The 13802-nt window shown below is 35.5% G+C and overlaps 1 protein-coding gene across 4 annotated transcripts in view; it reads left to right on the forward strand.

The window, feature by feature from the left end:
* LOC113504323 overlaps positions 1 to 13802 on the forward strand; it is a 110862-nt gene that overhangs the window by 92239 nt on the left and 4821 nt on the right. The gene's annotated exons all lie outside the window — the stretch shown is intronic.

The raw sequence follows: 13802 nt of genomic DNA on the forward strand, positions 1-13802 counted from the left end.
ATTTAGATGTCTTTCAACTTTTGCTTCTTTTGTTGATAGTCATTTTTGGGAATACGTTTAATTTGCCGTTATTTGAGACATGTCCGCTTGTCAAGTTCATGTCGTCATCAAATTGTATTATATGGACTCATTGCGCCAATCAAACTAGTTAAACCAAAGTACCAAGACCTGTGACCATCTTCAAAAGAGCTTCATCATCAAACCGTGCAACTGTAATTGCTGCGCCATCTTAATAACGAGCAGACCAACTCCGCTCCCCTCCAAGTCCAGCTCTGTCAAGTCCAGAACTTGAAAATCGCTTGTATTCCGAAGATGTCGGTCTGAGACGGAAACTTTGACTAAACGGAGAAGATGTTAACTTGGTCCATTTAAGTTTGGTATTGTTTTAAATTTACTAGATTTTAACATTTACTTTACTATCCTTTGTATTTATCTTGGTCTTCGCTGGTGTTTTAGTTACTAGATACGGTATTTTATTCTCTTCGTATCCCAAGCGCATGTCTGATTTTCCTGACGTCAAAAATCAGGTTATTGTAATTTCTCAATATGAACATTTATTGATATTGTAAAAAATTAGCTTTTGCTGTTAGTATTTAAAACTATTCTAGTTTAAAAGCTGTCATCTAGTAGCTTGTACAAAGGTCGGCGATGTTCAGAGATGAAAGGCCCATCGTCTCATTGTCTTTCAGTAAATAAGGGTAATCACTGGGTCGTTGGTAACAGTCGAGTTCCCTTTCTATTCTATCCACATGCATATAGAAAGTAAAGATGCTGAAGAATGGACTACTGTTAGACATTTGAAAGGGCTGGCTTCTTTGTTTTGAGAAATGCACAATATTTACAATGCTGTAAGTTGAAGGCTTAACAGATGCGATTTGAAATCTGTGTTCAATTCAACACAGTTGAGTACCTTTGTAGAATAATATTGTTTGGATGGTGTTTCAAAGAACAATTCAAGTAGGTAGGCCGACTATGAGTTACGTAGGACTTAGCCAAATTATAGTTCAAGGTGGTGATTATTATTTTCCTGGCTTTACCGATATTTTGGCCGATCATAATATCAGACTGGAATCCAAAAGCATTTTTGCCTCATGTTTCTTACATCCATATGTGGTCACTTTCTATATTCTGGATATATTATTCAACATAGTTCATTTGAGACAATAAATCGCATTTGTCTTTGCGGAATAATTTGAAGAAACTGTAATGTAAATTAAAAAGTGTAATACGTAACTGTCTCAATATTCACTGCAACCGAAGCAATCGATATTGAAAGTGGATAGTTCACAAAAGTTTTTAAGGTCCCTTGTCAGTTCCAGAACTTTGTTTCTCATGGAATCTTCGCCAAATGATAGTACAGGGGCAAGAACTTTTAAATCTTCTTCATTAAGATATTGAGCTGAAATTGATTTTAGTTTTGTCTTCGTACTATTATAGTTATGTTTTTCTTTTGTCAAATATTTTTTTGTTGTCCCTATGTTACGTAAATGTGGGATAGTTAGAAAGATTGCTGCTGCCTTTTATTTCTAAATCTAACCGAGCTCGCCCTAAGAAAACCCCGAATTTCCCAAGTGAAATATGAATCAGATTGCTTGTGCGATATCAGGATAGAACAACGTGAATTGTAAAACTTATTGTAAATCTATTTTTAAAGACAAGCTTCAGTTTCTCTAACGCGGCAAATATTCAAGGTCAGCGGTGTTTACTTACCATTACTTGCGTCGCTTGACGCTTGCCGATTTGTCAACAATTTTATAAAAAAACACAGTGCACTAATGTTCTATGTCGCTTGACCATTAAACGCCGCGCCAGTGTAATCTGGTCCCTCGAGGGTCGCGGCGAGTGTTCGGGAGGCAAGCGCCAAGTATAACGTGTGTGAGAGTAAGTGACGAGGGAGGGCCTCGCCGATTACACTTTAGAAGCTTTTATTGCTAGCGTATGGATTCCCTCGGGATGTTTACACTTATAGTTTTATTACTGCCAACAGCTGAAGAACGATTCCTCGGCGAAAACATCTGTCAGATATTTGTGATTTTACGTCTCCAAAGGACTATTGTTGGATGAAGTTTATAAGATATTGTAAAGCGAAACGACTTCAAAAGTTTGCTAAGTATGTGTTAATATAATATACACATTACACGTATTCTATAATTGTATTCCCCGAAGTGGGCTCGTGGCTTAACCGTTGTCTGCACATGTTTCAGTACGAATTTGTGTTATTACTTGGCAGAATTGCTGTCTCACCTTCAGGTGCAAAGTTCTTTTACTGCACGGATAGCCGAGTGTCGAGGTCATCACGCCAAACCGTAACGAAATCGTCAGGGGTTCGATCCTCATTTGGGACAATCATTAGTGTGATCCACGAGCCATGAATGACTTGTTTAGACTTGACAAGGACTTTATTCACTTGAGCGGAAGGCATTTAAAAAAGCAGGTTACTTGTCAATATCGCTTGTACGAAAGTTAATCCTTCATAGTGTTTCGCCACAATCGCCACAGTACTGTAGGTATCCTATAATGCTAGAATGTTGATACATTTCCCAGCTCTTTGTAGACCAACACTGTAAACTACTTTAAACTATCAGTGTACGACATCCCGGAGCACAGTACGCCAAGTGATTCTTTATTCTTATAGACGAGGAGCTAACGACGAGAACGTCGCTGTAGATAAAACAGATAAAAATAAAAAGGGGTCGCGATCTCAATTCCAGCAATTATTTCTTTATGGTTTGTGTACTTTCATTAAAATTCATGGTTTTAATCGCTTCAGTGATACAATATAAAATTCTGAGGAGGCCCGTTTGTAAAAAAAGGCTTTGCCTATATCATTTTACATTTAAGAGAGAGATTTTTTAGATCTACAACTGGTTTTTTGAGAAAATGACAAACCATACTTAACTAGCAATAGCAAGTTCTTTTTGTTTTAACATGTACTTTTATTAACTGTATATTTGCATGTCTGTATTGTGTCCTATATGCGATATGCGTCATAGCGGCGGATAAATGCTTTTTTTTTTCTTTTGGTCGTTATAAATTTCAATATCCATTGGTCGTTTTCGTAGATTTTCTCGTTCGTAAAAAGAATAGTTTATTGTAAACAGTTCGTTTATTTCAATTAATGTTAAATTTAACGGCAATCTTTAAAAGGTTTTTCCGATATGAAAATCTAATTTGGTTAAACAAAATAGAAGTACATTTTATCTCTTTATCGTTACAGCACACGAGCTCTTTGACAATAGCTACGTAACATTTGTGCAGGCGCGCGGCCCAAAAAGAGTTGTTTGCTCTCTATGACCGTGTTAGCCGCAAGTATTCGGAACACGACCGATTCTACTCATACTGTAAACATATTACCACGTGGATCTCAACAAAGTATCTTAACCAAAAAATTAAATTTAAAGTTTATTACATTCGAATAAGGCTCGAAATCCTTTGTTTATCGCTCTTATCAGTTTATCACCTGGTTTTAACATGCATTCAAAGGACACTTTAACCTCCATTCGATTACGTCACTATAATGTCACAGATATACGTAATAATGTGACAATTACGATTCAGATAAATGTGTCGTCTACGTAGGCTTTGTAAATGTTGGTATGTACCTATTAACGAGCCAAAAATGTATGAATAAATACCGCGGGTCGTCTTCACGGCGTACAATCTTCAAAATAAAGAACCGTAATTATCAAACTATTTACGTGTGTGCTTGTTACCACTTCACGCTCAAACGGCTGGATAGATTTTGAAGAAATTTGGTATGCAGACAGCCGATACCTTAGATTAATAAATTATTAAATGTAAAACCAATGTTCAACATATGTTAAATACTAAGTATAAGAAAACAAGTTGAGCGTACATCGCGACAATGTGATATCTTGTTCGCAACCTCATTTGTATCGCTCCAGCCCTAACCTCCACTTTCCTAGATTACAACTACGTACAATACAATTTATATTTACTACAATCCATTTTACAAATGAAAGAAATCTGAGTACCAGCTAGGTTTGTTTTGCAAAACTTAAATCGTAAGTCTTTTTGTTTGATACTTTTCACTCTACACTAATTTTACCAACCGACTTGAAAATAATGTTCTTCTTAATTTTCTTAATTTGTGTTATTTTCAGTACTCTACAATTATTTCACATTATCAATTTTTGCCAACTCTTAGGTCTTTTAGCCAACGACTGATTTAAAACACTGCCAAACCTGGACATGTTTTACTAACAAATCAACAATGCGATAACGTTATAACAATTTTGTGTCGCAATTTGCGTTTTTCGATTCGTATTTCAATTCAATAAAAATAAATAAAAATGCAACAATAGTTAAAAACTGTAGTCGAATTACAGCATGTTCGTTACACACAATAGGAAATCAAACCTATTGTTCAGGAAGTCAGGTGCAATGTTTTTCACAACTATTGAATATTTAAATAAAATAACAACTGGGTTTACAACTTGGACTTTGTTTGTGCTATTGTGATGGCGAGTTTGCGGTGTTGCAGTCAAAGCTTTTTGCAATTCGTTAACTGAAAAGTTTTGTTGCCTTTGTTTAAAATGTTAACCAATACTCTCTGGCGCGTGCACTAAATATCTGTGGTCATGTGCATGTCTTAAGCCCTATTGAGAACGTTTCTGAAGGCGGTATATACAAGTCGTTTAAATTCATGTAAAATTATCCATTAACTCCTGTCGACCCCAAGGGGGTTCTAATCAAGAGTAAAAAGTAATTTATGTTCGGACTTAATGACCAAATTTTTAAGGAGTAAAAACAGTAGGTATGTCTTGTATGGATCGATAAAAAATCATAGACAGATAGTACGTACATTGACATATTGTTTCGGAACTCTTATACTGGCACGAAAATCTTTTTTTCTTTTGAAACTATTCTTGGAAAAACTATTTTAAACTAAATTCGTTGTAGGTTCTACTAGCTTGGTACTAGCCCTGAGTATCTCGTTAATGTTCGAAGGCAGCACAATCCTTCCTCCACCACCATTATACATAATTAAGTTTTCAAGCCAAACTGAAAGCTTCGTCTTAACAAATTACGTACTTAGAAATTCTTTCGTATTTTATTTACAGTTTCAACCGTAATGAGTGATGTTGTGTTGAGACTCTGTTTCACTTTAATATTCACACTTTCCGGAGCTTCGAGAAACAACAAGTATTCTCCAATCCGTTTAAGGAGAGTGGAGTCTGCTGCATTCCTTTAATGACGTCACGACGCGCTTGTAAAGACCAAGCTGCCTTTTTAATGCGTGAAGTATAGTTTATCTACATTATAGATATCAAAATAGTACCAAAGTCATTGTACCAAAAATTCCGGATAAAAGATAACACATTATAAAGCTATTTTTTCAAGTTAAACCTTTTTACTCGGAGCTTCCATATAAACGAAACTGTTATAATTTTGAAACAAAAATAAATTTATTTTCGTACTTTTAGCTAAAAGGGTTTTTAGCCAAAAGAGTATTAAATACTCATGATAATTAATAACTTTTGTTTTAGAACTTCCGCTAAATAATTTATAGTCATAACAGTATATTTCGGTGTTGGCTCAACGGAGAAGTAATTGGCTCTCCGTTGTTAATGCTGTTAGGGTCCACCGACAATTTTTTCAAGGAAAAATTCGTTTTGTCGTCAGTTTTGTTCCTCGCTTTTACCACTGCTTCATAATTAGTGTAAGAGATTAATACACGTAGTTTAAGTGCAATGACTCCAGTTAGCTACCCTTTTGGTACAGGGAGAGATAGTGGTTATCATGCAACAAACATGTTTTCAATTCTAAGTAGTCGCGTGCTTCAAAGATCTATTATGAAATTGGAATGAAGCTATTGACATACTTTGAATAAGTCGCAGATTTATGTTCAAAATTACGTTTTCGTCATAAGGCAACCCTTATTTTATTAACACCAAACATGACTTATATGAATGTGTAAAATGAGGTTCACGTTAATGAATGCTCATGCAACGTTCAGCGCATTACAGAAATTCCGATTTTATTAAACTCGTCAAATTCCTTGCGTTTTACTCGGCGATACTCGATATTGTTGTTGAATTGTTCGCTGTTCAATGCTGCATTCATAAAATATTTCATCTCAAAACTATTTATACGTGTAAAGGTATTTGCGGGGAGTTAACATTGTTCAAAATTGATTGTAATGAGTTGTTGATATCCATACTTATCTACCATTAACAATTGCCATATCAAGGGCATTATTGACGTATACCTCGACTTGGCACGATCCAGTCAGCGTGTCATCAAGAATGCATTGAGAAGGTTACCGTTCGAGTACGTCGCGTTAAACACGTTTACATCAGGCCTTCTGCGATAAACTGTCATGATTGCCATAACAATAACCCCATTTACTTGGTCGGTAAACAACTGTTTGATGTGCTACTTTGACTACTGAGAAATTACGTTGAATTTTGCCGATCGTATTATAGGCGGCTAGTGGCTACTCTTTAACATGGGTTAACGATCTAGCGATTTCTTACCTTCGTGTGTATTATGTGTGCATGAAAGCGAACTCACCGTAATTCTATTACTGTTTATTATAAGCAACAATAGTTAGATCCACAAATTTCTGAAGATGACAATAAATATTTTGTTACGTCCGCACTTGTAATGAATAACATATGCAGACACTAAATACTCACATGGGTACGGTGTAGGATAATCCTGAAAAAAAACAAGCTAAAAAAGAAATAAGTTGTTTTCCAGTCATTCGTACAATTGTCGCATTGAGGTCACATACGTTTTGCTTCGCATTGCTTTAGACGCATCTGGTCTGGACATGAGATGAATTAACAAAACGTTTACAACTTAGCGGGGTTCGTTGATTTTAATTTGTCGTTTAGTGATTTAAGTTCGAACTAGGATTGGATTGACTTCACTAGCATGTCAGGTTTACAGTATGCTGGGACTGTGATGAGACACACGGTGTATAAGCGTATGTCACGCTCAAACACGCAGCACGCACCGCGCACGCAGCGTCTAAGAATAAATACTACAATAAATAATTTTAGAAACACTGTTCCTTTGTCTTTTGGTTTTGTCCGGCGAAGTTTAATATCAGCTTCCTTGTAAGAAACTGCGAAAGCTCAGTTTTGAACGAGTCTTATAATTATATCGCATAACTTTGTCTATCCGCTGCAGGTGACCAATACTAAGCAGAGAAGTATCCTGTGTCAATACAAGTATCGACAAGCGAGTAAACCAACCCGCATCCAAATTATTGGACACGACACTTGAATTCAAACTGACAGATACACGCTAGTCAAAAAACCGAACTAACGGGTTTTTCTCGTACGTAGTTTAATAAAACAAACGATTCTAATAAAATCATTTATAGCCACTAAAACAACAGTTGCTGAATGTTTATTTTAAACGGTTAGATGCTTTAAACCACAAGCTAAATATGGCACCCGATATACTTATTTGGTTCGGGTTGGAATTTATTATTATATGGAAATCAATGAAAAAGACACACATAAAAGTTAATTCAAAAGCCATAATGATTGCACACGAAGTACACAGTTTTCGAATATTGATTGTGAAGGTATGAAATAAAATGTAAGCATTAATTGAACTAAAAAAAATATTTGCAACATATTTTTGTAAACAATAGGAGTACCGGGTAACATACTATATATTTGTTAGTAACCGTTTTGTAGTAAATAAGTCAAGCAAATACTGTTAATTAGCAGAATTTTCAAAATATCAATAAAATAGCAAACAGCTTGCCGGTTCCAAAGCTAATAGAAGCATCTATTCACATTTCTGCTAAACAAAAAAACGAGATATCGTAGCTATGCCCGCCTCTTCCTACTCACACATTATACTGCAACGTTCTATTGTTCAGCCATTACAGAAGTATTTGAATAATGTAGCTCGCACTTTACTGATGTGGTCCTTTACTTAAACCTTGTTATACAATCTGATATGTTGGATCTCTGTCAGTAAATTTTCACAAAATTTGAGTTATTTTTAATGTTTTTTTTTACCGTAAATTTTGTATCGAGCTACGGTTTTATGTGGATAATTTAAGCATTGACAAGTAAGGGAGCAACTAACAACAAATATCCTTTTATTCTCTATCACGCTTGTAATAATGCTATAACTTGTTGCCAATACATAAATACATAAAGCAATCACAACTCCATATTCGATCACGCTGCATCAAATATTAATTTTCATGAATCTGTCCATCTTGTTATTGACAAGTTGAAGTAGGTTGAATTTCAATTGTATCGTTTATAATATATCAATATTAACAGGTGAACTTCTAATAAATAATACAGGAGAAAGTTTACTATGATGCACATAGAAACTTATAAACATTTATAAACTTTATAAGTATGTATTGCAATGTGCCTTGTTTATCTATCGACCCAGAGAAGACGTTGATAAAGCCAAGCTTATTTAAAATTCCCGACTAGCTTCAACTTCAGTAACTGATGCCAGTTTCCACAACAAACTTGTTACTTCTTCAGAGGCACTATAATTGCGCATTAAGTGACGCGAATCGCTCCCTAGCTTTAATTAGAGCAACTTGCTGGAACTCTTCAGACTTGTAGAAAACGATGGCTTTGGCGATGGCTTTGACTAGGGGTCGATTAAACGTATCTTAACTTTTCCTAGCGGACAATATTTATGTTTTAATCGGCAGGGTTGCATACCCAAAGTATACATTCAGATGATATATTATTTCTGTTATGGCTACGTCAATAAAAATCGAGACGGTGGTTTTGCTACCGACCCTCAATTTTAATCTTTAACGATTTATTTTCTCTAGCTTATTGAGGCGAGTCCGTCTCGCACTGGACCGGCTCTTTATTTCTTTTCATGCTTGCTTTGGTCCCTTAATTGTCAGACGGACCTCATAATTCCTCTTTCCCGGTATACTCCCCCGCAGGTGACCAGAATCTTACGCTTGGTCTGTCGTCGTCCATCAGACCGGCGAAGTCGATTACTATTCCGCTAGCTTTATAATTAACTTGACTGCAATCCGGCCTGACACGAGGCCAACGTGATTGGTTTAGCTTTTGGATAAATATGAAATGTACACCTATGACAAGATTTCTATGAATAAACCAACGTTTTCGGTAATTATTCGAATAAGTCTAGGTAATATGACTAAATTGTAAAAAGCGAATCTTTTTCGGCGTTCATTGAATATTCTATCCCGTCTAAAGTTCGTCATTAGCACTAAGTAACGCTAAACTTACTAAATCCCCCAAATATGAAGAAAATAACGCACGGCTGATGCAACCTTGATTACACGCTCGATACAGTAAAAGCTCTTGACGCGCATCAACAAAGTTCCCGACAACATCCAAAGTTTATGCAGATGCAAGCGAGCGCTCGAGATCCACCGATCGGAGGACGCGCAACTTGTAACTTATTGAACTTTAATCTCGCATGACTGCCTCAGCAAAGTTACTCGCTTTTCGGATTAATAACAGCAAATAAATCATAGAGACTCGTGTTAACTGGAATTATGCTTTCTCATCCAGAAACTGACGTCGTTAAAACTTACTTGTTTTTATTTTAGAGATCTGCATTTGATTATGAACTTTTATTTTATTGATCACACTACCGATACATAAATTATGATAATTGCCAAAGAAGATAAGAACCATTAGAATTATATAAATTAACCCCTATTATCTTGGCCACGGCATCACGCGTGAACGGCTGGATCGATTTCGTTAATTTTTTTTTCGTTAATGTCTAGAGAGAGCAACAAAACGAAAAAAAAATGCGCGGAGAAATAGTAATTTTAAGAAAACTTAACCACACGATATTTAGAAATCCCGACTTTTGTTACGATAGACTTGAAATTCTAGAAACTGCGGATCTCAAGTAGTTAGTTATGTAATTACCAAACCGTAAACAGTAAATTAGTGAAGCGTTTGCGATTGTGTTTGCCATCCATTTGAGCTTGTATTAAGGCCAATAAGGCAGTGCTTACTGTTGCCGGTATTCACGTCCGAATGGTAATGTGACCTTGCCAAGTGATGCATCACGCCCGCGCTGCCCTAATTATGGACAATCCAACCTTGTCCTAATATAAGTAGCTGTTCTTTAGTGTTAGCCGTAGACTGATTTTTCATTCAATTGATAAAATGTGAGCAGGTAGAAAAATGAATAAAAACTTATTGTAAAGTCGCAATTATTTTTTATGCAAAAAAATATCAAATTAAATTGACACTTTACAAAATATATATTTAGTTTACATTGATGTTAATGAACAAATCTGTTATTACCCGATGCATTGACCTGGTTAGTTAAGAGTATTATGTACGTCTCATTATTATTCCAAATATTCAATGCACATCTCCGATTCGCACCGCTTATACAATTAAATTATCTATCAATTCAATTCTTGCTTAGAATACGATAACGCGTTTAAATTTAATATTTTAGAATCTAGTCATGTATTTGTAATAAAGATATCGACTATTTATTGAATTTACATTACACTGCATGTATTAAATGTGCAGCGTCGTGAAAGGGATAAAATTCTAACTTGTGTGCGATGAATTTTAATGGTTGAATTTAAGTTGCTGCTTTCATAGAAGCGCCAACTCAGAAAGATTAATATGTTTGGCTGATATCTATCAGTGTTTCGTAACGTGTACCTAAAGGCTAATGTAAAACTTTGAATTGTTGCTCATGAAACCTACAATTTTTCTTTCTTACGATTCTCTCAATTTTATTAGCCTTGAACAGTCCTAATTCCTAAGCTCAGTCTAATTTTCCAAATCAAATACATGGCCCAAGTATATAATCGACAGTTACCGTTCTAGACTCTTCACTACAATAACAATGCCAATCTAATATACATTTAACTGACATTTATATTCTTTGACGTTTCGTTGAACGTCTTCTTCTAAGGACTATTACACAACGATAGTCGTACAGAGAGAAAAATGTATTGCGAATTGCGCGCGCTCTTTATTTGGATTGCCACTTGTAAGGTACTTGTCTTTATGTGCCCTTCCTTTTTCTTAAGAGTTCCGAAGCCGACGCGAATCGACCTCTATTCCTAAGACTACGCTGTCTTTCCGTCTGTAAAGTAGCTTTAGCTAAACAGTTGACATTTTTACAGATGATTTCTCTCTCCACTTTAAAAACAAATAATACAAACCTTAAATCAATCTGAATCTGTATGGACCTTGTGTCGACTTGCATTTCTGTCCTTGTATTAAGTGGTTCTTGACCGTTAGTGCAATTATAACCATCTGTATAAAACATGGATTTACAAAACTACGAACTAAAATAACTGATTTCTTTAATTGATTACTAATGACTGAATCCTGAAACCTGAAGATACCTCTTGAAATACTTGACACTGAATACCGAAGTCGATGGAGTATACTTACAGATCAAGAGTATTTTATATTTAGGTAACCGATAACGGTATAATTATTGTTATGAATATGCCCGACGTTTACGTGCGAAATCGCTGCGCGTACGTCATCGCAGCGTAGTCAGTAAGGACGGACTCATAGTAACATATATTTAAATGCGTTACGCAACACACAATTCGGCTAAGACACAGTGAAAACAGAAGGCTTGTGTGAGGTTACATTTTTGACTATCACTTTTTTGAGATTAACAAGTTTTTGGATGAGAAATGACATGGAGGGTTGCAGAAAAATGGGTTATAGAAATACAAATTTTCCAAAAATAATAACTACTTATAAAATTTGTAGCCTTGCCAACAATTGCTTCTTCTTCTGATTATAGTGATTAAGTATTCTTACAGGCCTATACATAAGGCTCATTAGTAATTTTACCAGTATTGCATGAACTTGCATGGTCCTATTTTTTGGACTTAAGCAGTGCTTTTATTCGGTGGATGTCCGACATCACCACGCTCTGACCTGGACGACATCCGACGTGGATTGAAGTCATTAGGATTTTACCCCGGGAAAAGAAATATTTTTGGAGTGGTACTTTTCAGTTTCCCTGTCAAGTGGTTCAGGTGATGCTATAACGAAAGTAGGTAACGTACGAGGATCCCACACATGTTGCCGCATACTTACTACGTGATCTAGACTTAGTTATAACGCTTTCCGTTTCGAGGCGAAATTCCGATGCCGTCAGTTCAAGCTCTCAATCTGTTAGGTTGATTAGGTCAAACCATTGTATTCCGTTCTTATTTTTCTAAACGTTTTGAATGTCATTGCAAACCATAAGAGGCATTATGAGGTAGCGAGAAAATCCTTGTCTCGTACCCTTATGCTATTGTAGGTAAAATACTAACAAACTTTTAGTTCGTCAGGTAGATTTCCAAAAAACGCAAATATTGTGTATATTTTTTTTTCAACGCGGAAACAAAAATGATTTCGATACAGTAGGTAATTTAAAATCTCGTGTGATATCTTTGAAAACCGACAACTAATGTTATGGGTTCTAGCCTCCACTTCCATACTTTTCACTATCTTACTTTTGTTTTATGTTTGTAGTTTTTTTACTGATTAACTTAATATTTAAAAAAAATATTTATTAAATATTATTTTGACGATATTTTTTATTTTATTAGTACACCCTTTTATATTAAAAAAAATACGATCTAAGATGACCTTCAGCACTTCAAAACTCCATCAAAAAAACTTTACCCGATAACAAATTTCCAACCCAAGTGTGTTCAGGATTTTATATTTTTTTAATAAATAATTGTAACTTTCCATAGTCTATGATATTAGTAAATGTTATAATGGGAAGCCGGAACTTACGAATGGTCAAACACAGTACATTATTATTATGTGCAGACGTATTACGTCCAAAGGTTTAATATCAGTTTTCTAAAATAGCCCTGCTAAAAATATCGTACTACAATAGTGGCTTACAAGACGTTCCACAACGTCCATCCTAATGTAACATATTCAGTGAATTCAGATTTCAGATACATTGTATCTGTTTCCAAGAATATTCTAGAAATAGTTTCTTGAAGATAACCTTTTGTATTCTATAATCAGGGTTTACCAATATTCGGTAAGGTAATAAATTCGAAGATGACCAATTGTTTGCAAGTTTGGTTTTTTTAGGGTCGAAACCCTCAGAGTTGTGACTCCGACTTTCACTTCTTTTCTGTTATTTTTGTACGCTTTTTGTTTTATTTTTTGTAACCTTATTTATGACTCCTGATAAACTGCTGCATCTCACAAGGATCAAACATCGGTATTTATCAAAGCTGACAACATAACTCCCTCTATCTTGACGTCGTATAAGTTGGTCTAATTTACTTGAAACTGGAAACTTTCTTGAAACTTTACAATATGAAACTTGACTGAGCTCGCGCAAACCTAGTGAGTGGTATATCTAATTACTCACTCGGAAAACATCATTTAGGAGGAATTTGATGTTCTGTAAGACTAAAACTCGCTTTCACTTATAAAGTGTGTATAATACATGTATAAAGTGTTACTTGAGCAGTCAGGTACTCGTAATAATACGCAGCGTTTCGCCGCTGGTATTATTGAACCCGTTGTATAGGTAAGGTTAGGTCGCCTCCGTGGCACACCTGTTGTCCAAATATAGACAAACATGTGACCGCGGCTTTCTCGCTCGCTAACCGATGAAAGCATCGCCTTCTAACAAACAAAATAAATTTGTCTGCACTTGAGTTCGCCCGTCTACAAATATTTGTCGGCCCTACATGAACTTGTGAGTATACGTCACAAAGGGTTCAATGTAAACGAATATATGCAGAAAGTGAACAGACTAGACGTTGACTGAACTCGCGAAAAATATTGAACAGAAGTTGATACAAATGGTAATATAAT

The sequence above is a fragment of the Trichoplusia ni genome, chromosome 21, assembly GCF_003590095.1.
Source record: "Trichoplusia ni isolate ovarian cell line Hi5 chromosome 21, tn1, whole genome shotgun sequence".
NCBI classification, from domain to species: Eukaryota; Metazoa; Arthropoda; class Insecta; order Lepidoptera; family Noctuidae; genus Trichoplusia; species Trichoplusia ni.